General features: G+C 37.7%; 1 long non-coding RNA gene across 2 annotated transcripts in view; it reads right to left on the reverse strand.

Moving 5' to 3' along the window:
• LOC147369910 (uncharacterized) overlaps positions 1-26,696 on the reverse strand; it is a 237,439-nt gene that overhangs the window by 202,273 nt on the left and 8,470 nt on the right. The window contains exon 3 of one of the 2 annotated variants that reach the window (XR_015168099.1): positions 10,614-10,901. The exons of the other annotated variant lie outside the window; for it this stretch is intronic. This is a non-coding gene — a long non-coding RNA (uncharacterized LOC147369910). Of the gene's footprint in view, positions 1-10,613; positions 10,902-26,696 lie in introns of those variants that run through there. 2 annotated transcript variants of the gene reach the window in all.

Genomic DNA, 26,696 nt, shown 5'->3' on the forward strand with positions numbered 1-26,696 from the left:
ACACTGCAAACAAATATCGCTGGCATATGTGGAGAGTACTCACAGTGTATGGGCCAGACTGGGTTTGTCCCAGCTCACAGGAGCATGTGCTTTCTGGCTCTACACTGCTCAGGCTCTGGGGTACTCTGCAGGGCACTGTCCAAAGGAGGCCCCGTGTTTCATGTACTTTCCAGGTTTAAGCCACTCAGGTTCAGGTTTCAGGTACTCCGCAAGGGCACAGACTAGGTGGGGCATGTGTTTTGTCCCAGGTCCGAGCTGCTCAGGTGACCAGGTGCTTGGCAAGCGCACTGTCCCACGTGGGCCACGTGTCTTATCACTTCCCCATCGTGGCTGCCTGGTTTTCGGGTGTGCCGTGAGAGCACCATCTCAGGTGTGCCGTGTGTCTCCTCTGGGAAGCTGATCTCAGGCAGTGGCCCTCCTGGCAGATGTCAACCATCCACAATCCCAGGAAGACATGGTTAGCAACTGGGAGTCTGCTCACAGTTTGGTGAAAGATGCCAGTCTCTGGGGCCATGATTGGAGCAGCCCCTTGCCTTCTGGCTCTGGCTGTTGCACACCTGTCTCTCTGCCTCCAGCAGGGTGAGGGGCCTGTACACAGCCGGCTAGCTCTCCTCTGGTATTTGCTCAATCCTTTGTTCTGTGAGTGAGTCAGGCTGTGTATTAGAGCCTTTTGCAGGAAAGTTCTCTTTTTTTTTTTTTTCTCTGTCTCTCTGGTGATCCCACAGTTTGGGTTGCTATCTCACATTAGCTCCCTCAGATTGACCTCAGGGCATTCATGCCTGGTCCTTACCCTGAGCACCGATGATGCCGCCCACACCTCTCTATCCAGCCGCCACTCGCTGATGGCGGATGCAACGGTCTGGGCTACTTGTCCTCCAGCAGTTGTGGTTAGGAGCATATTCTGGTTTTTGTTTTTTTCTTCCCCTCCCAGTTATGTTAACCTCTGAGATTCCAAAACTCCCCAAAGACCCAGCTATGAGAGGGTCTCCTACTATTTGGAAACTTCTTCACGAGTCCCTTCACAGGGTGGGTCACTGTCCCTAACTCTTTGTCTTTTTGTCTTTTATATCTTGTCCTACCTTTTTTTTTTTTTGAAGAGAATGGGCTTCCTTTCTGGGTGCCTGCTGTCGTCCGCCAGCATTCAGAAGTTGCTTTGTGGAAGTTGCTCAGCATTCAAATTGATCTTTTGATGAATTTGTGGGGGAGAAAGTGGTCTCCCTGTCCTATTCTTCCACCACCATGGGACCACCCCCTCAACATATTTGGTTTTGAGTTTAATTTTTGGAGTTTATTGTGAAGTCTAAAGTAATTATTGCATTTAATACTTTACAATTAAAATTGAGATATCTTAATTCCAACAACTAAGTGCTTATATAGTTGTAAATAGCAAAAGTCAGGTAGTGTATCTATGTAGTTGTCAAGGAAATATACACAATAAATGTAGGAAATGTAGAGAATATGTCTAAAGAAAGTCACAATGCAAAGTGCTATGCAAATATCTATGAAAAGTACTCTATTATAAACAGTATATAATAAATGTGAAACAATGTATATGGAGACAGTGTTAAAAGACTCTTAAAATTGTAAATACCTTAGGATTATTTTTTCCCTTCAATCAATGTAACGCTCTACATTTCTACAAATCTGGCTACAGTAAATGACATAGTGGGTATACAGGTCATATATCATGACTCCCACATTCTCATATACCTAAGCCTTTGCATTCCTACCTTCATATGATACCAAGCTTGAGCTATAGTATCTCAAGCTTATTAAAAATAGACCATACTGAGTACGAGATTCAGTGAACCAAATAATGAGCTACTTAAATCCCTCCAGCATACAATGTTATGCACAAAATTCAGAATCCCTAGTAACTTCCCTGGTGGCTCAGACAGTAAAGAATCTGCCTGCAATGCAGGAGACCTAGGTTCAATTCTTGGGTTGGGAAGATTGCCTGGAGAATGGAATGGCTACCCATCCCAGTATTCTTGCCTGAAGAAGTTCATGAACAATGGAGCCTGGGGTTGGGCTAGAGTCGGACATGACTGAGCAACTGAGCATGCATACAATGTATGCCCTAACTTTAACATGAAAAATTGGTGAGACTGAATTCAACTAACACTGTTAGCTCAGCATATCTAAATTTTTTGTCTTTGATTTCTCTCCTTAAAATTTTCTTTGATTTTTCAACAGTATTAAACCTGTAAATTCTCTCAGAATTGCTTTATGCTTGATACTCTGACTTGAACTGAGAGTTAAGAGATCTGAGCTTTTCACTTGCTTCCTATAAGCCCTGCAATGGACAAAGAATAATCTGATACTATGGTTGCTGCAAAGAGATCAAATCAGTCAATTCCAAAGGAAGTCAACCCTGAGTATTCATTGAAAGGACTTATGCTGAAGCTCCGATACATTGGCCACCTTATGTGAAGAGCCAACTCACTGGAAAAGACCGTGATGCTGGGAAAGGTTGAAGGCAAAAGGAGAAGGGGGTAGCAGAGGATGAGATGGTTAGATAGCATTACCAACTCAATGGACATGAATTTGAGTAAATTCTGGGAAAGAATGGAGGACAGAGGAGCCTGGTGTGCTGCAGTCACAGAGTCAGACATGACGTAGCAACTGAATAACAACAACAATTTGGTTCTCATAGGTTCTGGTCATTACTAATGTCATAACAGTTGGTTAACAATCACTAGACTCCCAAGTCACCCAGTCTAATTAGCATTTCATCACAAACACTGATGAGAGTTTGATTACCTATGATGCCACTGAATATCTTAAATTATTAACATTCTTCTTCCAATTAGCAAGGAACTTAGCAATGTTTTAAAGCCCAAGGATACAACATTTCAATCTCCAATTCCTATCTCTGTGTGTATATCTCCTTGTAGCACTATTATTTGTATCAACCAGGCTCCTACTGACAGAAACCACACAGTACATTTGAATAGGGAGAGTTTATAATAAAGATTTAACTAATAACACAGATTAATTAGTAGGGAGTAAATAGAACGCTAAAGAATAAAGAAATATCAGATAAAGGAATCAGCCACTAACAATCAATATTGCTGAGGCAGAAAATGAAAGTAAGGAAATTTTCTGAAAGAAATTCTTCTATGCATGGCTTATATTCAGATTTCATTGGAGGTGTGTGGCCACTGGCTGGGTAGAAAAATTCACTATGGTACCACATATAGTACCGCATGAAGGGATGACAATAAAAGCTGGAAAATTCAGAAAGAGATGGGAATACCAGACCACCTGACCTGCCTCTTGAGAAATCTGTATGCAGGTCAGGAAACAACAGTTAGAACTGGACAGGGAACAACAGACTGGTTCCAAATAGGAAAAGGAGTATATCAAGGCTGTATATTGTCACCCTGTTTATTTAACTTATATGCAGAGTACATTATGAAAAATGCTGGGCTGGAAAAAGCGCAAGCTGGAATCAAGATTGCCTGGAAAAATATCAATAACCTCAGATATGCAGATGACACCACCCTTATGGCAGAAAGTGAAGAACTAAAGAGCCTCTTGATGAAAGTGAAAGAGGAGAGTGAAAAAGTTGGCTTAAAGCTCAACATTCAGAAAACTAACATCATGGCATCCAGTCCCATCACTTCATGGCAAATAGATGAGGAAAGAGTGGAAACAGTGGCTGACACTATTTTTCTGGGCTCCAAAATCACTGCACATGGTGACTGCAGCCATGAAATTAAAAGACATTTAGTCCTTGGAAGGAAAGTTATGACCAACCTAGACAGCATATTAAAAAGCAGAGACATTACTTTGCCAACAAAGGTCTGACTAGTCAAGGTTATGGTTTTTTGGGTAGTCATGTATGGATGTGAGAGTTGGACTATAAAGAAAGCTGAGCGCCGAAGAATTGATGCTTTTGAACTGTGGTGTTGGAGAAGACTCTTGGGAGTCCCTTGGACTGCAAGGAGATCCAACCAGTCCAACCTAAAGGAGATCAGTTCTGGGTCTTCATTGGATGGACTGACGCTGAAGCTGAAACTCTAATACTTTGGCCACCTGATGCAAAGTGCTGATTCATTTGCAAGGACCCTGATGGTGGGAAAGATTGAGGGCAGGAGGAGAATGAGACAACAGAGGATGAGATGGTGGGATGGTATCACCGACTCAATGGAGATGAGTTTGGGTAACCTCCGGGAGATGGTGATGGACAGGGAGGCCTGGTGTGCTGTGGTTCATGGCGTCACAAAGTGTTGGACATGACTAAGCGACTGAACTGAACTGAACTGAATCGTATGAAGAAGCAGGAAAAAATGTCTGCTGAAATGTCAGTGGAACTCCCCAGAAAGCTGCCCTTCTGTGTGTTGCTAAGCTAATGAGAAGCACTTAGTGGAAAGGTACTTGTGGTAGAACAGTGACGCTGACGGTAGGTGAGGATCACTGTGTGTTGAATATGCTGCCCAACCTTCATGCCATATAGCAAAAGAGAAACATTTATAGATTCTAACTTCCATATTGCCAGGAGGGCAATTAAGATTGGATTTAAAGCTAAGAGCCAATAAATTGATAACTTCACAGAATGAAGCTGGTTGACATGTTGAGGGTAACAGAAACATCATAAAACTGATAAACACCTTAAACAAAACAGTAAAAAAGTCAGAAACTATATGTTGTAATGATGAAGAATTATAGAATATAGAAGGTATTTTTTTAAACATGTAAATTCTAAAAAAATTAAATGCAATATCACCAATAAAGAATCCATTAAATATACTAAATAAAGACCTGGAGAAAGCAAAATACAGTTTCAGTGAACTCTTGAAATTGGTCAATAAAAACTGATAAGTCAACAAAAATTATCTATATTGAAATGAACAAATGAAAGAATGGAAAAAATAATGCAAACAACATCTGAGATCTGTGGGAGCATATCAAATGGTCAAACATATGAATTATATTATTTTTCAAAAAAGGGAATTTTGCAAAAGATATATTTGAAATTTGAATGACTAAGAATATTTTCAATACTTTTGAAATGCCAATTTCCTACAAATCAGTTAATAAACGTATTGTAACACAATACAACTGCAGCAGAATGTGTATAGAAATATTCAAAGGATTGATTTAAAATTTATATGAAAATAAAAGGATTCATAATAGACAAAACAATATTTTCAAATAGGAAAACTGTATGCTTAATTTCAAAGTTTAAAACACTACAATAACCAAGATAAAATAGATAACTGGACTTGTACAAAGAATTCAGAAATACATATAGAATCAATTTTTTATGATGAAGGAACTGCATCAATTCAAAATAGATATAAGAATCATTTCAACAATGGTGCTAAAAACTAAATAACAGGCCAATTAAAATAAACCTCAATGTCTATCTCAGTATGCACAGTTCAGTTCAGTTAAGCCGCTCAGTCATGTCTGACTCTTTGTGATCCCATGGACTGCAGCACACAAGGCCTACTCAGTTCAGTTCAGTCGCTCAGTCGTGTCCAACTCTTTGCAACCCCATGAACCGCAGCACGCCAGCCCTCCCTGTCCATCACCAACTCCCAGAGTCCACTCAAACCCATGTCCATTGTGTCGGTGATGCTATCCATCCATATCATCCTTTGTCGTGCCCTTCTCCTCCTGCCCTCAATCTTTCCCAGCATCAGGGTCTTTTCAAATGAGTCAACTGTCCACATCACGGGGCCAAACTATTGGAGTTTCAGTTTCAGTATCAGTCCTTCTAATACAGGAAAGGAATTCAGGACTGATTTCCTTTAGGATAGACTGACTGGATCTCCTTTTAGACCAAGGGACTCTCAAAAGTCTTCTTCAACACCACAGTTCAAAAGCATCAATTCTTCAGCACTCAGCTTTTTTTATAGGACAACTCTCACATCCTTACACGATTACTGGAAAAACCATAGCCTTGACTAGACAGACCTTTGTTGGCAAAGTAATGTCTCTGCTTTTGAATATGCTATCTAGGTTGGTCATAACTTTCCTTCCAAGGAGCAAGCGTCTTTTAATTTCATGGGTGCAGTCATCATCTGCAGTGATTTTCGAGCCCCCCAAAATAAAGTCTGCCACTGTTTCCACTGTTTCCTCATCTATGTGCCATGAAGTGATGGGACCAGATGCCATGATCTTCGTTTTCTGAATGTTGAACTTTAAGCCAACTTTTTCACTCTCCTCTTTCACTTTCATCTTTAGTTCTTCACTTTCTGCCATAAGGGTGGTGTAACCTGCATACCTGAAGTTATTGATATTTCTCCTGGCAATCTTGATTCCATTTTGTGTTTCATCCAGCCCAGCATTTCTCATGATGTACTCTGCACATAAGTTAAATAAGCAGGTGACAATATGTAGCCTTGACCTACTTCCTTTTGCTATTTGGAACATGTCTGTTGTTCCATGTCCAGTTCTAACTGTTGCTTCCTGACCTACATATAGGTTTCTCAAGAGGCAGGTCAGGTGGTCTGGTATTCCATCTCTTTCAGAATTTCCCACAGTTTGTGGTGATCCACACAGTCAAAGGCTTTGGTGTAATCATTAAAGCAGAAGTAGATGTTTTCCTGGAACTCTCTTGCTTTTTCAATGATCCAATGGATGTTGGAAATTTGATCTCTGGTTCCTCTGTCTTTTCTAAAACCAGCTTGAACATCTGGAAGTTCATGGTTTACATATTGCTGAAGCCTGGCTTGGAGAATTTTGAGCATTACTTTACTAGCATGTGAGATGAGTGCAATTGTGCGGTAATTTGAGCATTCTTTGGCATTGCCTTTCTTTGGGAATGGAATGAAAACTGACCTTTTCCAGTCCTGAGGCCACTGATGAGTTTTCCAAATTTGCTGGGATACTGAATATAGCACTTTCACAGCATCATCTTTTAGGATGTGAAACAGCTCAACTGGAATTCCATCACCTCTACTAGCTTTGTCCATAGTGATGCTTCCTAAGGCCCACTTGACTTCACATTCCAGGATGTCTGGCTCTAGGTGAGTGATCACACCATCGTGATTATCTGGGTCATGAAGACCTTTTCTGTGAAGTTCTTCTATGTATTCTTGCCACTTCTGCTTCTGTTAGGTCCCTACCATTTCTGTCCTTTATTGAGCCCATCTTTGCATGAAATGTTCCCTTGGTGTCTCTAATTTTATTGAAGAGATCTCTAGTCTTTCCCATTCTATTGTAATGCATAGGAACCAGGAATGTTAGGCCCATGAATCAAGGCAAACTGGAAGTGGTCAAACAGGAGATGGCAAGAGTAAATACCAATATTTTAGGAATCAGTGAACTAAAATGGACTGGAATGGATGAATTTAATTCCGTATATGCACACATATTAATTTGAGATTATCTCTACACATAAGCTTCTAGAAAAATATAGCAATTTTTTTTTAAATTTTGAGTGAAGTAAAAATAAAGAGAAAAGGAAAATGTTAACATAAAGAAATCCTTAATGTATGTGAAAGTGAAAGTATTAGTTGCTCAGTCTTTTCCGATTCTTTGTGACCCCATAGACCATAGCCCTCTAGGATCCTCTGTCCATGGAATTCTCCAGGCAAGAATACTGCAGTGGGTTGCCATTTCCTTCTCCAGGGCATCTTCCCCACCCAGGGATGAAAGCCACATCTCCCGCACTGCAGGTTGATTCTTTATTGTCTGAGCCACCAAGGAAATATACGTGGCTTGAGGATATACCAAGTATTGATGAGCCACCAAAGAACCTTAATATATGTGACCTGATGATAAAAAAAATTCTCTGCTCATAAACAGAAACCATATGTCCATATAATGACTTATAAGGAATGTATTTAACTCTTCAGAGTAGATGCAAATTTTAAACAATGCAAATATTGATAAGCAGAAGAAAGTATGCTGTTTTATATTCAAACATATAGTTATATGTTCAACTATCAACAGGAATAGGTACTTATACCCAGACAAGTATGGATTAACTCCCCAAATATTATGTTAATCAAAAGAAGTCAGATGCTGAGTTAAATACAGAGTGTGGTTGCTTCTGGGAACAGGTAGAAGAAATTGATCTTAAAATGACATGAGGGAATATTATGGGATAATAAAAGTGGTTTATATTATATTTTGCATGGTGATTACACAGATTTATATAATTTCCAGGACTCACTGATTCATTAAATAAACTACTTAAAATTTCTACAATTACACCTGAATGAAAAAGGAAAATAAAACACTGGCATACAGCAATAAAAACATACAACTGGATCTCCAAACTTTAGTCAAAGAAAATATTTCTCTCTCCTTTTTCCTGTTGACTACAACCTATAACAAGCTGTTATCTAGTTAAGAGAAATAGGATAGTCAGATTCCATTCTCTTTCATCTTTTGTCTTTTCCATATTTACTTATTAAGGTTCTAACATTTTCAAAACAGTGAAAGGAATGAGTGGTAGGAGAAAAAGAAATTTTCACTTGACCTTTTCACTTTTTACTCTCTCAGTATGCAAAATGTTTCACCTGAGGGTGTATGGGTATGTTTTCTCTTTTTTAAAAACTACAGATACTTTGTTTACTCTCTCCAGCTACCTTGATTTAGATAATATATACTCTTAAGTCTCCATCTTGACATCTTACTTTATATGGCCATCCTCTTTACCTACTCCTTCAAAATATTTGAAAATATATTTTCAATCCAGTCACCTCTGTCCTGTCTCCATTTGCAGCTTTAGATTTCCATGGTACAAGTCAAGAAAAAGACCTCTGTGCCCATTAATCTCTCCTTCCTCCTCCTAAACAATCTCTTTAAATCCTTACCACCCCCTTATCTTACTCCAAACCATCAACTTGTTTATATTCTGGGTGAAACCAACAATCAAACACATTTGTTGTTAAATTTATCTATTTATCTATGTCTATATCTATCTATTTATCTATGTCTATATCTATCTCCAGAGAAGGCAATGGCAACCCACTCCAGTACTCTTGCCTGGAAAATCCCATGGATGGAGAAGCCAAGTGGGCTGCAGTCCATGGGATCGCTAAGAGTCGGACACGACTGAGCGACTTCACTTTCACTTTTCACTTTCATGCATTGGAGAAGGAAACAGCAACCCACTCCAGTGTTCTTGCCTGGAGAATCCCAGGGACGGGGCAACCTGGTGGGCTGCTGTCTATGGGGTTGCACAGAGTCGGACATGGCTGAAGTGACTTAGCAGTAGCAGTATATCTATCTCAAAACTGTAACCATGTCTATAGTTATAAATTTTAAAAAGGTCTAAATTATTGAAATACATGATTTCAGGTAAGATAGGTCATGCCTCATGCCACATGCATAACAAAAGTGAGATGGTTATAAACAGAGGTCATAATAACCTACTATCCCTTACCACTTTCTCATATTTTCTGTGTTCGTAAATCTATTTAAAATTATTTTTAATGTCTATAAAACAATATTCCCATTAGATTGATATACTGCTTTTTTTCTTCTTATGTGTGTGTGTGTATGGTTATAATACTTATATTAACAATTTTAAGCATCCATGTTGATAAATATTTAGGTTATTTTCTGTGCTTTTGTGATAAACCAACATCTTCTTTCTTTAAAATTTCATTGGCCCAAGGAGAGATCCAACCATGGAACTAAAATCATCAACCAGTGAAGAGGGCGAATCCAATACAATTATGTTGTTAAGAGATTTACAATGCTTTCATTACTATCTCTCTCCCTATTTCTCTTACTATTTTACTCAATTAAAAAAATAATACTATTTTGATATCACTCATTTATATCTTTCTACATTTTAAATCTAAGTTTTGTTTGACTTTTTTCTTCAGAAGACTTTCACTAGGAGATATGGTATCTGAGTAGGAACTGGCTAGACGTCACTTCAATAACAAAGGTTTATGTTTCAGTGGTACTACTTAGTCTTTGTTGTTATGGACTGAATGATTTGTTCCCCCCAAATTTATATGCTACAATCCCAACCTACAATTTGATATTTTAAGATAAAGATTTTATGAAAGTAATTAAAGTTAAATAAGATGATAGGGGTGGGAGTCCTGATCTGACAAATTAGCATTCATATCAGAGAAACCAGAGAGCTCCCTGACATACACAGCAGGAAGGACAAATGAGATCTTAGTGAAAAGGTGTTTCTCCATAAGCCAGGAGGACATCTGTTATACATAAACTAAATCAGTGAGGACCTTGATTTGTCACCTCTGGAAGTGACAGACAAAACATTTCTGTTTTTCATAGCAAAGGTACATTTTAGCTATATTACACAAGAAATACTTTAAATATATTCACTACATATTTTAAAACATAATTTGTTTCCTGACTACCAATTTTAACATTTCCCCACTAAGAGAAAATGTGTTCTGAGTTCAAACAACTGATTTGAAATATACTTTTGAAGTGCATTCCAGTTATATGTTGGAGACTATTCACTACATTATCGTTTCTTTAAAGCCATAACTGATATAGTAGAATTCTCAATTTGTATGAATGAAATAAATAATAGCAGATAGCAAATGGAAACTGTGGACACGTCAAACTACAATAAAACTATGAAGAAAATATTAAAGTATTTAGACCTGTATCTTTTTGTACTAAAACTGATACTATTCACTTGGATGACTGACTTCAATAAATATATATTTTTGTAAATATATATATTAATGTAAATATTTTACATTCATTATTTTTCAAATAAATTATAAGTTTACAAAGTGGTCGGTAGTGCACATTCAGTCATGTCCAACTCTTTGCAACCGCATGGATTGTAGCCCACAAAACTGCTCTGTCCGTGAGATTTTCCAGGCAAGAAAATTGGAATGGGTTGTCATTCTCTTCTCCAGTGGATCTTCTTGACCCAAGGATTGAACCTGTGTTTCCTGCATCTCCTGCATTGGGATTCTTTATCACCGCGCCACCTGGGAAGCCCACAGAAGTGTTAAAATATTTGATATTAGGACTGTTTAGAAAACTCTATATATGTCTCTTTTCTTCTGTCCTTGTTAAAAACAATTCTTTTCACCATTAGACAACTTCTTACACAAGAAATATGATTTTTAGTACATATACACCTATTAATTACAGAGTCCCTTGGAATGCTGGGAGATCAAATCAGTCATTCCTAAAAGAAATCAATCCTGACTGTACATTATAAGGACTGTTGCTGAAGCTAAAGCCCCAATACTTTGGACACATGATGGGAAGAATCAACTCACTGGAAAAAGATCCTGATGCTGGGAAAGTCTGAAGGGAAAAGGAGAAGCGGGCAGCAGAGGATGAGATGATTAAATATTATCACCAACTCAATGGACCACAGGAGATAGCTGAAGAGAGAGGAGTCTAAGTGCTACAGCACATAGGGTCTCAAAGAGTCAGATATGACTTAGCAACCAAACAACAATTAATCCATGGATCTGCTTATTCTGTCTCCATAAAGTCAACTTGAGAATTTCCTTCTAGCGTACAAGTGCCATGGGACAGGGATTTTTGTCTGTTTTGTATAATGTGATATTTTTAACTTCTAATAAGTCTTGAGTCATTAAGTATTTGTTGAATATGCAAAAGCTTACAAACAACGAGAAAACAAACTAAATAACCAAAGGCACAAAAATGTTATTTTCCTGAAGCATTTTGTATCTTTTGGAGCAATAGTTTCAAATTCTTTTATAGCTTATAAAAGACTCACTGTTAAGGAGTCAGGCTTTTCTCTAATAGTATACTTATTCCCTTGCCCTCTGTTTTCTGTGGGCAGACATTGTTGTCAGTTAAATATGAGAAGATGTATTACTTTTAATTAAAAGAACACATGTTACAAGATAACCATCAGGTAAAGCAAAGATAAGATACCAGTGGGCTTGATAGATTACCAGGGTCTCACTGAGCAAGCCCCTCTTCTATTCTCACTTGCACATCTATCAAGGGTTTAGCACCTGGCCTTGAAGTATCATCATGTGAGAATATCAGAGGCTGATTATTTGTACAATGACACACTTGAAGATCTCGACCCTGAAAACACCAACAGCTTTCCTGACTTGTATACATTTTCAGTTCTTGAAGAATTTGAAATATGCCACTCAAAATTACTCTTGACTACTTTTATGTTTTTAGTATAAACAAAGGATATACTGACTTAGATAAAGACAGAGTATCAAACCTGTTTTCAGCTAGAATTGTGGGCAACAGACCAAATGTAAGTTTGCCTGATTCCTATTAACATTGTTTTTAGGTGACAAGAATAAAGAGAGATAACGGGGAATTCAATGTGCCACCCAGAGAAAAGCAAAGGAACCTAAGAACTTTATATTCTTATTCATTACTGTTTACTCAGCAGTCTTTACTGTAAGCAGTAAACAGTTTACTGTTTACTCAGTTCAATTTCTTTAATCTATAAAGAGCCATTTCCTTGACATAATGGCCTATTTGCTAGCAGGAAATCCTGGTTGGACGGGGTTTATGAGATATATAAAATGTCAAATAGCAAGCACTGTAAAGAAGGGTATGTTTCTGCAAAGCTTTTGAAACACACCACTTTAAAAATAGTAAACTAGTAATATATTTATGAAGCAATAATACTAAAATTAACATACATTCAACCTGGGGTTACATACAGATTTTCTGGGGGAACAAAACAATCATTCCCATGATTCTGATATGTCCACTTTCATAAGTTTAGCCTTCCTGAGAACAAGTCAGTGTTTCTTTACCATCTCCCCTAAGGAGTTTCCCTCATTAATTTTTCTAAAAATGTGCTAACCACATTCTTAATGTAATATTGAAAATTCCCCTATTATATACAACTTATTGAGGGCAGAAATAAAGGGATGATCCAAAATTTTGCTTTAGTGCCCAGAAAGAAAATGCCAGAAATGACTAGTAACAAATATTTTCATATATTATGTGATTTCTATATTTTTTGTTTTCAACAAATTAAAAGAGTACCTCATAAGCTTTTCAATTGATAGATTACTCAAAATATGTGATAATATGTCACAAAGTGAGTTGCTGACATATAACTCAAAACATGTTATGAGACATACCGTGTAGGGCCACCCAAGATGGATGGGTCATGGTGGAGGGTTCGGAAAAAAAAAATGGTCCACTGGAGAAAGGAATGTCAAACCACTTCAGTATTCTTGCCTTGAGAACCCCATGAACAGTATGAAAAGGCAAAAATATATGACACTGAAAGATGAACTCCCCAGGTCAGTAGGTACCCAATATGCTACTAGAGAACAATGGAGAAATAACTCCAGAAAGAATGAAGAGACAGAACCACAGCAAAAACAACACCCAGTTGTGGATGTGACTGGTAATAAAAGAAAAGTCCGATGTTGTAAGAGCAATACTGCTTGGAACATGCAATTTTAGGTCCATGAATTAAAGTAAATGAGAAGTGGTCAAATACGAGATGGCAAGTGTGAACATCAACATTTTAGGAATCAGTGAACTAAAATGGACAGAAATGGGTGAATTTAATTCAGGTGACCATTATTTCTACTACAGCTGGCAAGAATCCCTTAGAAGAAATGGAGGAGCCATCATAGTCAAAAGAGTCTGAAATGCAGTATTGGGTACAATCTCAAAAATGACAGAATGATCTCTATTCATTTCCAAGGCAAATCATTCAATATCACAGTAATCCAAGTCTATGCCCCTAACAGTAATGCTGAAAAAGCTGAAGTTGAACAGTTCTATGAAGACCTACAAGACCTTCTAAAACTAACACCCAAAAAAGATGTCCTCTTTATGACAGGGGACTGGAATGCAAAAGCAGGAAGGCAAGAGATCCCTGGAGTAACAGGTTAGTTTGGCATTGGGGTACAAAATGAAGCATCAGAACAAAGGCTAACAGAGTTTTGCCAAGAGAATGTACCAGTCACAGCAAACATCCTCTTACAACAACACAAGTGAGGACTCTACACATGGACCTCACCAAATGGCCAATACTGAACCCAGATTATTATATATTCTTTGCAGCCAAAGATGCAGAAGCTCTATATAGTCCCCAAAAACAAGACTGGGAGCTGGCTGTGGCTCAGATCATGAATTCCTTATTGCCAAATTCAGTCTTAAATTGAAGAAAGTAGGGAAAACCACTAGACCATTCAGGTATGACCTAAATCAAATCCCTTATGATTATACAGTGGAAGTGACAAATAGATTCAAGGGATTAGATCTGATAGACTGAGTGCCTGATGAACTATGGACAGAGGTTTGTGACATTGTACAGAAGGCAGTGATCAAGACCATCCTTAAGAAAAAGAAATGCAAAATGGCAAAATGGTTGTCTGAGGAGGCCTTACAAATAGTTGAAAAAGGAAGAGAAGTGAAAGGAAAAGGAGAAAAGGAAAGTTAACCCATCTAACCCATCTGAATGCAGACTTCCAAAGAATAGCAAGGAGAGATAAGAAAGCCTTCCTCAGTGATCAATGCAAAGAAATAGAGGAAAAGAATAGAATGGGAAAGACTAGACATCTCTTCAAGAAAACTAGAGATACCAAGAGAACATTTCACGCAAAGATGGGCACAATAAGAGACAGAAACAGTATGGACCAAACAGAAGCAGAAGATATTAAGAAGAGGTGGCAATAATGCGCAGAAAACTATACAAAAAGATCTTCATTACGCAGATAACCACGATGGTGTTATCACTCAGAGCCAGATATTCTGGAATGCAAAGTCAAATGGGCCTTAGCAAGCTCACTACGAACAAAGCTAGTGGAGGTGATGAAATTACAGTTGAGCTATTTCAAATTGTAGGCTCCAAAATCACTACAGATGGTGACTGCAGCCATGAAATTAAAAGACGCTTACTCCTTGGAAGGAAAGTTATGACCAAACTAGATAGCATGTTCAAAAGCAGAGACATTACTTTGCCAACAAAGGTTCGTCTAGTCAAGGCTATGGTTTTTCCTGTGGTCATGTATGGATGTGAGAGTTGGACTGTGAAGAAGGCTGAGCGCTGAAGAGTTCATGCTTTTGAACTGTGGTGTTGGAGAAGACTCTTGAGAGTCCCTTGGACTGCAAGGAGATCCAACCAGTCCATTCTGAAGGAGATCAGCCCTGGGATTTCTTTGGAAGGAATGATGCTAAAGCTGAAACTCCAGTACTTTGGCCACCTCATGTGAAGAGTTGACTCATTGGAAAACACTGATGCTGGGAGGGATTGGGGGCAGGAGGAAAAGGGGACGACAGAGGATGAGATGGCTGGATGGCATCACGGACTCGATGGACGTGAGTCTCAGCGAACTCCGGGAGTTGGTGATGGACAGGGAGGCCTGGCGTGCTGCGATTCACTGGGTCGCAAAGAGTCGGACACGACTGAGCGACTGATCTGATCTGATCTGATCTGATTTCAAATTCTAAAAGATGATGCTGTGAAAGTGCCGCACTCAATATGCCAGCAAATTTGGAAAACTCAGCAGTGACCACAGGACTGGAGAATGTCAGTTTTCATTCTAATCCAAAAAAAGGCAATGCCAAAGAATATTTAAACTACCACACAACTGCACTCATCTCACACACTACCTAAGTAATGCTCAAGTTTCTCCAAGCCAGGCTTTAACTGTATGTGAACTGGGAACGTCCAGATGTCCAAGCTGGATTTAGAAAAGGCAGAGGAAACAGAGATCAAATTGTCAACATCTGCTGGATCATCAAAAAAGCAAGAGAATTCCAGCAAAACATCTACTTCTGCTTTAATGATTACACTAAAGCCTTTCACTGTGTAGATCACATAAAACTGTGTGAAATTCTGAAAGAGATGGGAATACCAGACAACCTTACCTGCCTCCTGAGAAATCTGTATGCAGCTCAAGATGCAACAGTTAGAACCAGACATGGAACAACAGACTGTTCCCAAAATGGGAAAGGTGTATGTCAAGGCTGTATATTGTCATCCTGCTTATTTAACTTATAATGCAGAGTACATCATGCGAAATGCCATGCTGCTTGAAGCACAAGCTGGAATCAAGATTGCTTGGAGAAATATCAATAACCTCAGATATTCAGATGACACCATCCTTATGGCAGAAAGTGAAGCAGAACTAAAGAGCCCCATGATAAAAGTGAAAGAGCACAGTAAAAAAGCTGGCTTAAAACTCAACTTTCAAAAAACTAAGATCATGGCATCCAGTCCCATCACTTCATGGCAAATAGATGGTGAAACAGTGGAAATAGTGGCAGATTTTATTTTGTTGGGTTCCAAAAGCACTAAAGATGGTAAGTGCAGCCATGAAATTAAAAGACACTTGCTTCTTGGAAGAAAAGCTATGACCAACCTAGACAGCATACTAAAAAGCAGAAACAATATTTTGCCTCCCTGTCCGTCACCAACTCCCAGAGTTCACCCAAACTCATGTTCATCGAGTCAGTGATGCCATCCAGCCATCTCATCCTCTGCCATCCCCTTCTCCTCCTGCCCCCAATCCCTCCCAGCATCAGAGTCTTTTCCAATGAGTCAACTCTTCACATGAGGTGGCCAAAGTACTGGAGTTTCAGCTTTAGCATCATTCCTTCCAAAGAAATCCCAGGGCTGATCTCCTTCAGAATGGACTGGTTGGATCTCCTTATATACACAAATCAAAAACAGGAATTATATTGATGCTTAATTATGTGTCACATGAAAAATAAGTGATATTAACCTAGATATACTTTTAAAAATCAAAGAAAGCCTAAGCATGTGAAACATTTTGAAAACTTTTCTTAACTAATATTATAAAGATATATAATTTTATTATATGTTTATAATAATTAGGATATTATAGGAAAATTAAACTTCAAACTTCATGAATATTTGAATATTCAAATTGTGTGTGTTTGTGTGTGTGTGTGTGTGTGTGTGTGTGTATACACATACATACATATATATGCTTAGTTGGTCAGTTCTGTTCAACTCTTTGGGATACCATGGGCTGTAGCTTGCTAGGCTCATCTCTCCATAGGGATTCCCCAGGTAAGAAAACTGCAGTGGGCTGCCATGCCCTCTCCCATGGGATCCTCCCAACCTAGGGATTGAACCAGGTCTCCCACACTGCAGTGGATTCTCTACCGTTTGAGTCACTGGGGAAGCCCAAGAATACTGCAGTGGGTAGCCTACCCCTTCCTCAGAGGATTTTCCAACCCAGGAATCAAACTGGGGTCTCCAGCATTGCAGGTGGATTCTTTACCAGCTGAGCTACAAGGGAACTCTATATACACATATATGAAGTGAAGTGAAATGAAGCTGCTCAGTCGTGTCTGACTCTTTGCAACCCCATGGACGTTAGCCTGCCAGGCTCCACCATCCATGGGACTTTCCAGGCAAGAATTCTGGAGTGGGTTGCCATTTCCTTCTCTGCCAGGAGCCGGTGAGGCATTCCGCTCGTGACAAAGGTCATGAGGAAGGAGGCTCGGCATACGCAAAGGCGGGATCGAGCCTCAGGAGTCTGCCCGGATATTCTTGAGCATTTTCCCCCCCAAAAAACAGAGTCTGCCTACTTTATTGCTTTGTGCTCTCACCTCTGACTTTACTGGGGGCTGTCCCCTACCACCATCTCGCTCTCTCTGTCAAAGAGTTAACTTACAGCTCCAATTAATAAAGTTCCTGGGCAATTAGGAGTGTTTAAATCCAAACCCCTCAGATGGCTCTCTAACTCGCCTGACAAGTTTACCCGGACTCCTACAGCTATGCATACGATTGTTTACAGTCTCCCAGCCTCAAGAGGCACTGGAAGCTTAAGATATTCAAATAGCTTAGAGCCTCTCAGAGAGTTAGAAACTGTCAGAATATACTAGTAAAGGATTTCATTGATGAGCCAATGCTTGTTGCCAAGTTTTCACATCCCCTGAATTGTATCCTTGAATGTGTATTAATTAATATAGTTGGTATGTAGAAAAAATAAGTAGTGGCCTTGGTGTTAGTAACTTTAGACCCTTAAGGTAATAAATTCTTTCCTTTGTTGTAAACCCATTACACATCCGCCCTATAGGAATGCAATTTTATCTTCGGAAGATGGCGCCAAACCTTAAAATAATTACTCTTAGAGAAAATAAGTCTTTGTTGATAAGTCCTTGTCAAGAGTCATAAAATATTAGTAGGCCTTCTGGCCAGAAGATGATGTAAATCACCTAAACCATTTGTATATGATAAATTTGCAGGAAAGAAACCCTGGTTTTTGATAAGAATCAAAGACTGCTGACTTTGCATCCCCTATTATCCTCTATGTGTAACTTAGGGTATAAAAGCCCCTGTTAAAAATAAAGCTACGGGCCTTGCTCACCAATGCTTGGTCTCCCCATGTCATTCTTTCCTTTAACTTCCGGCTGAAGTCTCCATCTGGAGCGTGGATATCCTCTGCGACCACTTATTTGCCTGGGCTTCTAAGACCCACTCGAGAAGGTGTCTAAGGTGGGGCACCTTCCGCTATTCGAGAGGGCGCCTGCGGCCTCCGTGGTCAGAGCTAACTTGGTGTCACGGGTTATATTGATTTTCCACATAAACCAAGCTACTCAGCCTCTTTTCTCCACTGAATTTTCCTACTGAGCTATCCTCATTCTATTACTCTTTATATCTCTAATTACCATTTGAATAGGTCGCCGAGCCGTCTCCCCTTCGAATACCCTGGATCAGCAGGTCCTCGGCACTTCTCCAGGGGATCTTCCAAACTCAGGGATTGAACCTGGGTCTTCCACAATGCAGGCAGACTCTTTACCATCTGAGCCACATATACACTCAGTGAAGTAAAAGTGAAGTCGCTCAGTCGTGTCCGACTCTTTGCGACCCCATACGCTGTAGCCTATCAGGCTCCTCCATCCATGGGATTTTCCAGGCAAGAGTGCTGGAGTGGACTGCCATTTCCTTCTCCAAAACTCTAAAATGTGACTATCAAATAGCTTGAAAATATAAATATATTAAAATATAATTCTATGATAAAAGTAGAATAAAAATACAAATTCAATGAGAAAAATACATTACATATTTGATTGTTAAGAAATAATTTTATTGTATTTTTAAATAGATGATATTGGATACCAGGACATAATTTAAAATATAAATATAATGCACTAGGATGCATTACCTTTGCAACTATGTAAATTAATGATGCAATTTTCTATGCTAACTTTGATAAATTGAGAAAGGAACATTTTTCCTTAAAGATTCTTTCAGGGTTTTCCAGAAGAAAAGATGGTAGGTCCTTGATATCAAGTATACTGTAAACAGACATAGCAAATTATTTGTCACTTTGCATTCTTTGCTTCTTTCAAGATATAATTCCTAATTTTATCAAGAATCAATCACCCAGCTGGAGATTCTATTTGCCCCTTCTTAGGCATCTAGTTGTGGCCATGAAATCAACAGATTATGTGACAAAGTGATGTGTGCAACTTCTGCATGGTCACCCTAAAGCAAATTGCTTTCCTGCCACTCATCGTCACCCTTTCACACTTACTGGGCTATGACAAAGGCAGAGCAGTCACCTGGGACTCCAAAACAGAAACCACACACAAGGGAGGATGGAAAATCAGCCAACAAGTGCCAGAAAGCTCATCTCTGATTTGAAACATGAATGAAATAAATACCAGTATTTAAACCACTGTTTGGAGTATTTCTTATTTATAACATCAATTTCTATATTCTACATAATGTACATGGCTAAGGAGAAAAATAAATGGAAAAGTAAATGGCTATATTGTTCCAGAAGATGTAAAACATGTCAATATATTGTAATGAGTAAATACTGAATGGTAAAGGGATATGAACTTCTATTTCAGTCCTAGCTTTGGTATGATATGGTAATTTTCCATTAGACAAGTGGATTACTTCTCTAACTACTTTCTAAACAAAGGCAATGGATGAGATATCTTTAAGGCCTTATTACTGAAATTACAGTGTTTTTCTTTTTTAAATTTTTTTGTAGAGAAGACCATGGGAAGTTTGAAAAGGAACTATTTAAATTGGGCCTTGAAAGATGATTTAGTGGATGTTCCTGTAAGATATGAATTGCAGAATAAAAGTGCAAATCTCCAGATATCCTCTAATAACAACATGGCCTAGAATAAATTGAGTTCATAGGACAAAAATATTCTTGGAGCAGAAATATGTTTATTGAATACAGCAGCTCAGATGGAAAGACAATGGTTTCTTACATGTTACTAACAATATTTAACCCAATCTTATATTGAAGTGATCTTATAATTCTAACTCTTAGCAATCTCCAATGTTAATATATGAGACAAATAGTACAAGACTGACACTGATAATAGCAGTGATCAAGATGACTAAGCACATGTCATTCTATGAGAGACAATTAAGATCTTGGCAGTTGAATATGAGGAAATTAGGAATAAGATTATTAGAAGATAAGAGAAATGGCTTGCAAGCTTAAACACAGATAACATGTTAGTGGTGTTTATAATGAAAGTACATGAGGTATTTTAATTTTTTAATGATTTAAATTATGTATAATTATAAATTATTAAGCAAGCTGATAACTAAAATCACAAAATTTGTGTCAACCACTTTGTTTAAAAAAAAAAGACAAGCTTCACAAAAATGTTATAGCAACCTATAAAGTACATGATTTTTGTTAGCCATTTTAACACGTTCTTATTTAAACATCAAAACAATAGTTGTTAGAATATTTTTCCATGTTCTTAGAGGTGATTAAGCTGAAAATCAGAAAGCTAGATAAGTCCTCAACAGTTGCAATTCTAGTAAGTTCTAGTGACAGGTTACTGTACCCAGGGTGGTGTTGGAGAAGACCCTTGAGAGTCCCTTGAACTACAAGGAGATCCAACCAGTCCATCCTAAAGGAGGTCAGTCCTGGGTGTTCTTTGGAAGGACTGATGTTGAAGCTGAAACTCCAATACTTTGGCCACCTGATGCTAAGTGCTGACTCATTGGAAAAGACCCTGACGCTGGGAAAGATTGAGGGCAGGAGGATAAGGGGACAACAGAGGATGAGATGGCTGGATGGCATCACCGACTCAATGGACATGGGTTTGCATGGACTCTGGGAGTTGGTGATGGACAGGGAGGCCTGGCATGCTGTGCTTCATGGGGTCACAAAGAGTCGGACATGACTGAGCGACTAAACTGAACTGAACTACTGGATTCTAAAGTTCATATCTCCAACTTTCAGGGCAACAATGGCTGGTAGAGTCCCTTTACTGTTACATCTTTTTATGTCTCAGGCAGGAAAAATGTTTCACTCTTGAGGATTTATGTGATTAGACTGAGCTACTTGGATAATTCAGAATTATTTTCTCATTTCAAGATTCTTAACCTAGATTACACCTACAATGTCTCTTTTGCCGTAAGAGTTGGACAAGACAGAGCAACTGAACTGGACTGAACATAATTACAGGTACAGGGGACATCTTTGGGAGACCATCATTCTGCCTACAATGAGCAATGATATATTTTTTTCTATAAAGAGTATCATTATTTAATATCATACGTTGAAAAAAAATTTTCTTTCCCCATGAAATTGTCTGAGTTACTTTGTTTATTTATCAAGAGTCAGCTGAAAAAAAAAAAGAATCACTTGACCACATATGTTTCCATTTATTTCTGAAATATTTATTTTCTTTTGTTTATCTATATGCTTATTCTTTCACCAACACTACATTGTTTTGATCACTATAGCTTTACTGTAGATCTTGAAATTAGGTAACATAAATGTTTCAACTTTGTTTTTTTGGAAAACTGACTTTGCTATTCTAATGTAAACATACATGTCACATGATTTCTTTAGGTTTTTGACAATGTATATCAGTACCATCCTGTAATTTTTAGTATAAAGATCATAAAAACATGTTAAAAGTGTGCTCTTGATCATTTTATTGTATTTGGCAATATACAAATATTTTAAAATTATGTTTACTCATTAAAAATAGAATTACCATATGATCCAGCAGTCTCACTCATGGGCATATATCTAGACAAAAGTATAGATCAAAAAGAAATATGAACTCCTATATTAATAGCAGCATTATTTACAACAACTGAAATATGGAAACAACCTAAATGTTCATTAACATCAGAATGGATAAAAAAAGATATGGTACCTATAGTCAATGGAATACTACTCAGCCATAAAAAGAACAAAATAATGCCATCTGCAGTAACATGATACAACTAAAGACTATTGTACTAAGTATGCTATCATACTGAGTAGGCCAGAAAGATAAAGACAGAGACCATATGGTATCACTTACATGTGGAATCTAAAATATATCACAAAGGAACCCATCTATGAAGCAGAACTAGAGAAAACAGACTGGTGGTTGCCAAGGGGGAGGGACCACATAGCACAGAGAACTGTGCTTAATATCTTATGATAAACCATAGTGAAAACAAATACTAAAAAGTAATATATATATACATATACATATGTGTGTGTGTTTGTGTGTGTGTGTGTGTGTGTATCGCGTATATATACATATATATATATATATATATATATACACACACACACATAGTGAAGTCTCTCAGTCGTGTCCAACTCTTTGTGACCCCATGGACTGTAGCCTACATATATATATATATATACACACACACACACACTTAGTTGCTCAGTCATGTCTGACTCTTTGCAAGTAGCCCACCAGGATCCTCTGTCCGTGGAGATTCTCCAGGCAAGAACACTGGAGTGGGTTGCCATGCCGTCCTCCAGGGGACCTTCCCAACCCAGGAATCAAAACCAGGTTTCCTTGCATTGCAGGCAAATTCTTTACCATCTGAGTCACCAGGGAAGCCTATATATATATATGTGTGTGTGTGTGTATTTGTAACTGAATCACTCTGCTGTACAGTAGAAATTAACACATTGTTAATCAATCAAGTATACTTCAATTAAACAAAAAATAAAATGTTTTCTGACGATTTACTGCTAGTATATAAAAATGCAACTGATACATTTTATATTGTTTTTATCCTTTGACTTGCTAAATTCACACATTAGTTCTAGTACTAGTTTTGTACATTCCTAAGAATATTCTATGCAAACAGTGATGTCAATTACTATAAAGAGACTGTTATTTTATTTTGATCCTTTCCTTTTCTTTTTTCCTTTCTTTTCTTCCTTCCTTATCACAATGAGTAGAATCTCTACTACATTGTTGAATAGAAGTAATGAGAGTGGATATCCTTGTTTATTCCCAATCAAAGGGAGATGTGCTCAATTAAATAAGATGTTAACCGTTCAGTTTTTACAGCTGCCCTTTTTCTGCCTTTTTTTTTTTTGCTTAAAAAAAATTTAGATAACAGTTTTTCTTCCAAGTGTTGTTTTGAATATTCTAAGCTGTTGTTTTTCATCAAATGTGGTGATCACCCGGTTTTAGTTTTCATCCAGTCTTCTGAGAAGCAAATTATAATAATACAGGATTAAGTATGCAAAGATTTTACCAGGAGACACACCAGGGAGAGACAATTTAGAGAGGGTTCTAATCTAGGGAGTCATCATGCAACAGATGTCTGACATTGTGTACAGAAGAGATGGATAGAAGATTGAACAGAAATGTGTCAGGATGAAGTGGAATCTATAGAAAGAGGATTAGGTGATCGGGAAATTCTCAGAACAAAATTTCCCACCAGAAGAGTCCCATAGCTCCTATAAACAAACTTGCTTAGGATCCCTACTAGGTTAACTTGTCTCTGTCTGGGATACAAATGAGCAATGGATTTCAAGGGGCACAATCTAGAACCCATGATCAACTTTGCTCCTGGTAGATGGCAGAATTCAAGGCATATTTCATGACTGACACAGTGATTGACATAGTTCAGTCTTGGGTCGGTACACATTTACTTTTTCTTTTAAATAAACTTAATTTTTACCATAGTTTTACATTTACAGAAAAAATTAAGAAGACGGTGTACCACAGAAAGAGTTCCCATATACCTCACACTTAGTTTCCTCTACTTTTAACTTATGTTAGCATGGTATATTGGTTACAATTAATAGACCAATACGGATACATCAGTATTACAAAATTCCATATTTCATTTAGATTTCATTAGTTTTCACTACAGAGAAGGCAATGGCACCCCACTCCAGTACTCTTGCCTGGAAAATCCCATGGATGGACGAGCCTGGAAGGCTGCAGTCCATGGGGTCGCTGACGGTTGGACACAACTGAGTGACTTCACTTTCACTTTTTACTTTCATCCGTTGGAGAAGGAAATGGCAACCCACTCCAGTGTTCTTGCCTGGAGAATCCCAGGGACGGGGGAGCCTGGTGGGCTGTCGTCTATAGGGTCACACAGAGTTGGACACGACTGAAGTGACTTAGCAGCAGTAGCAGCAGCAGTTTTCACTAACGGCCTTTTCTGTTCCAGGATCCCATATAGGATGGCATATTATATTTAGTCATTTTGTCTCATTCAGAGACATATTTGTTTTACAAAGTTAATTCAGAGAAGCTCCTCCACGGTTCCTACAGTACATTACTCTGCTGCTTTCATTCTTGGCCTTCTGGACCCATGCACAACTAAAAGTTTAACATGTAAGGCATTCTTCCCAATGCTGACTTTAAAAGGTCAGAAAATAATGGAAAAGAATAATATTCTAACACTCAAAAATCCATAGCACCAGTGTAGGTGCTGCATACATATTTCACCAAGTTTGTACAAGGATCTAGTGAGGGAATGTGCATGAGACTTTCTGAAGCACCTGTCTCTTTGGTTTTCGTTGGTGACAGAAGCTGGGATGCTTCCTTGCTGTCCCGGTCCTCCAATTTGCTTTTATAACTATGACTGGCTTTGTATTCAAGTTTAGCCAAAATGATGTAAGAGAAAGATGTTAGGTAAGGTTACCAGGAAAGTTTACATAAAGTACACCTGGCATCTCATCTGGCCCTTTACCGTTTGGTCTACTCCATAATTCCTATGTAGAATATAAAAAATGATCTTGATTAACAGAAGTACAGCAGTTATCATCCTATTGATGGAAACTGAACGCTAAATTGGAATAATAAGATAGCAGGAAGACTGTCCCCTTTTGCCTTTTTTGAATTTGCTTAAGCCTAAAACAGCCTATCTCAAGAATGTTTGTGTTAAACAATTTTCTTATGTATGTCAATACTAGTTAATTATTTGCTTGTTGCCATTGAATACAATCCTAGTTGATACTGTAGGTAAAATCTTTCATACATCTTAGTACAGGTATTGTGAATTTTAATAGATACTATTATGAAGATATCTACCAGTTCAAAAAATTAAAACCGCTAAACAAAATATAAATACCTAGGCAATTTTAAAACTTAGTTTTCCTTAATGACATATATTTATGGTATGGATTTTTATACAAAGTGAATAAAGCAGGTCTGTATCTCTTTCCCAATACACATTACCAAAAGAGAAAAGCTACTATACATGAGAATAGGAGCTCACAGGCCAAAGTACAAGATAACTAAAAAACAGAAAGACTTCAAAAGAAAAACAGAATTGCACAATATATATCATCTGAAGAGGAATTACTGAAGCAGTGAACAGATAGTTAAAATAAGCTGATGAGTATATTCAACCAAGAAACGCAAAATATTACCATGTTAGATGCTAGTGAGATAAATAGAAGAGGTAAACTATACTACATGATGTAAATTTCTGAAAATGAATTTTGAGTTGAATGATCAACCATATGGAGTAAATTTCACAGAAAATATTGTGATAGAGTAATGGTATATAGGAAACAAAAGAAAAATTAAGACATAAAGAGAACAGAAGTATGGATATCCAAAAAACATGAATATAATAAAGAGAAAAATAAAAAGAGAAAGAAGGGAAGAGTAGAAGTTTCCCAGACTCATATTTGGAAGACCTCAGACTAAATGGTTCATTGAGTCTCTGCAAGGTGAGAGAAGGAAAAAGTTAATCTAAATATACAGTAAAATTTAATACACTAATTACAAATAGAAAATCCTTAACCTCTTAATAAGAAAATTAATTGACAATGGATGAGCATATTTGTCAAAGATGAAATCAATAAAAGATTAATATCTAAAATATATATGGAACTTCTACAAATCAACATTAATATAGTAGGAATACAACTGAAAATTAAGTGATATGATCAACATATTTGTTAAAGAAGATATCTCAGAAGGCTTATGAAAATATGAAGGAATACTTAAAATGTTAATAAACATAAAAATACACATCAAAACAAAAATGAGAAATAAATCTATATTTCTTATAGTGGCAAAACTTACAATGCTGAAAAATATTTATTGAGAAGTGGGAACACTGATATGGACTACATTCAAGTTGTAAATTTTCAAGAAGTAAACACAATGGAAGCCCTTGAATGACTTCTAGTTTTGACAAAAAAACAACCTCTAAGAATCTAAATATGATGACTACCTCATTTCTCACACAAGAGTTCAATGACTCTGGCCTCTGCAAGAAAATATTTTCTATAAATTTCTAAGGGCAAATATTGTTCATGAACAAATACTGTCTGAGTTATTATTCTTAGTAAACACCCATAAATCAAGCATGGTGTACTAAAAATGGATTCTGGAACTCAAAATGCACTAAGCAAAGAGATGTCAAATGTTCTTAGGCAGAACTCTGCAATAGAGAAAGCTGGAATAGTTTCAACATTCCTCACACTCCCTTTGGGCATTACTTTCTCCTGCTGCATCTATACATGTCTACATATATTATTCTCTTTCTGAAGCCAGGCTTACTTGACAGAGTATTTTCTAATATAATGTTCTGAAAGTATAATCCA

The sequence above is a fragment of the Bos grunniens genome, chromosome 7, assembly GCF_055505025.1.
Source record: "Bos grunniens cultivar Pamir isolate PY7600 chromosome 7, Bosgru_T2T1.0, whole genome shotgun sequence".
Taxonomy (NCBI): Eukaryota; Metazoa; Chordata; class Mammalia; order Artiodactyla; family Bovidae; genus Bos; species Bos grunniens.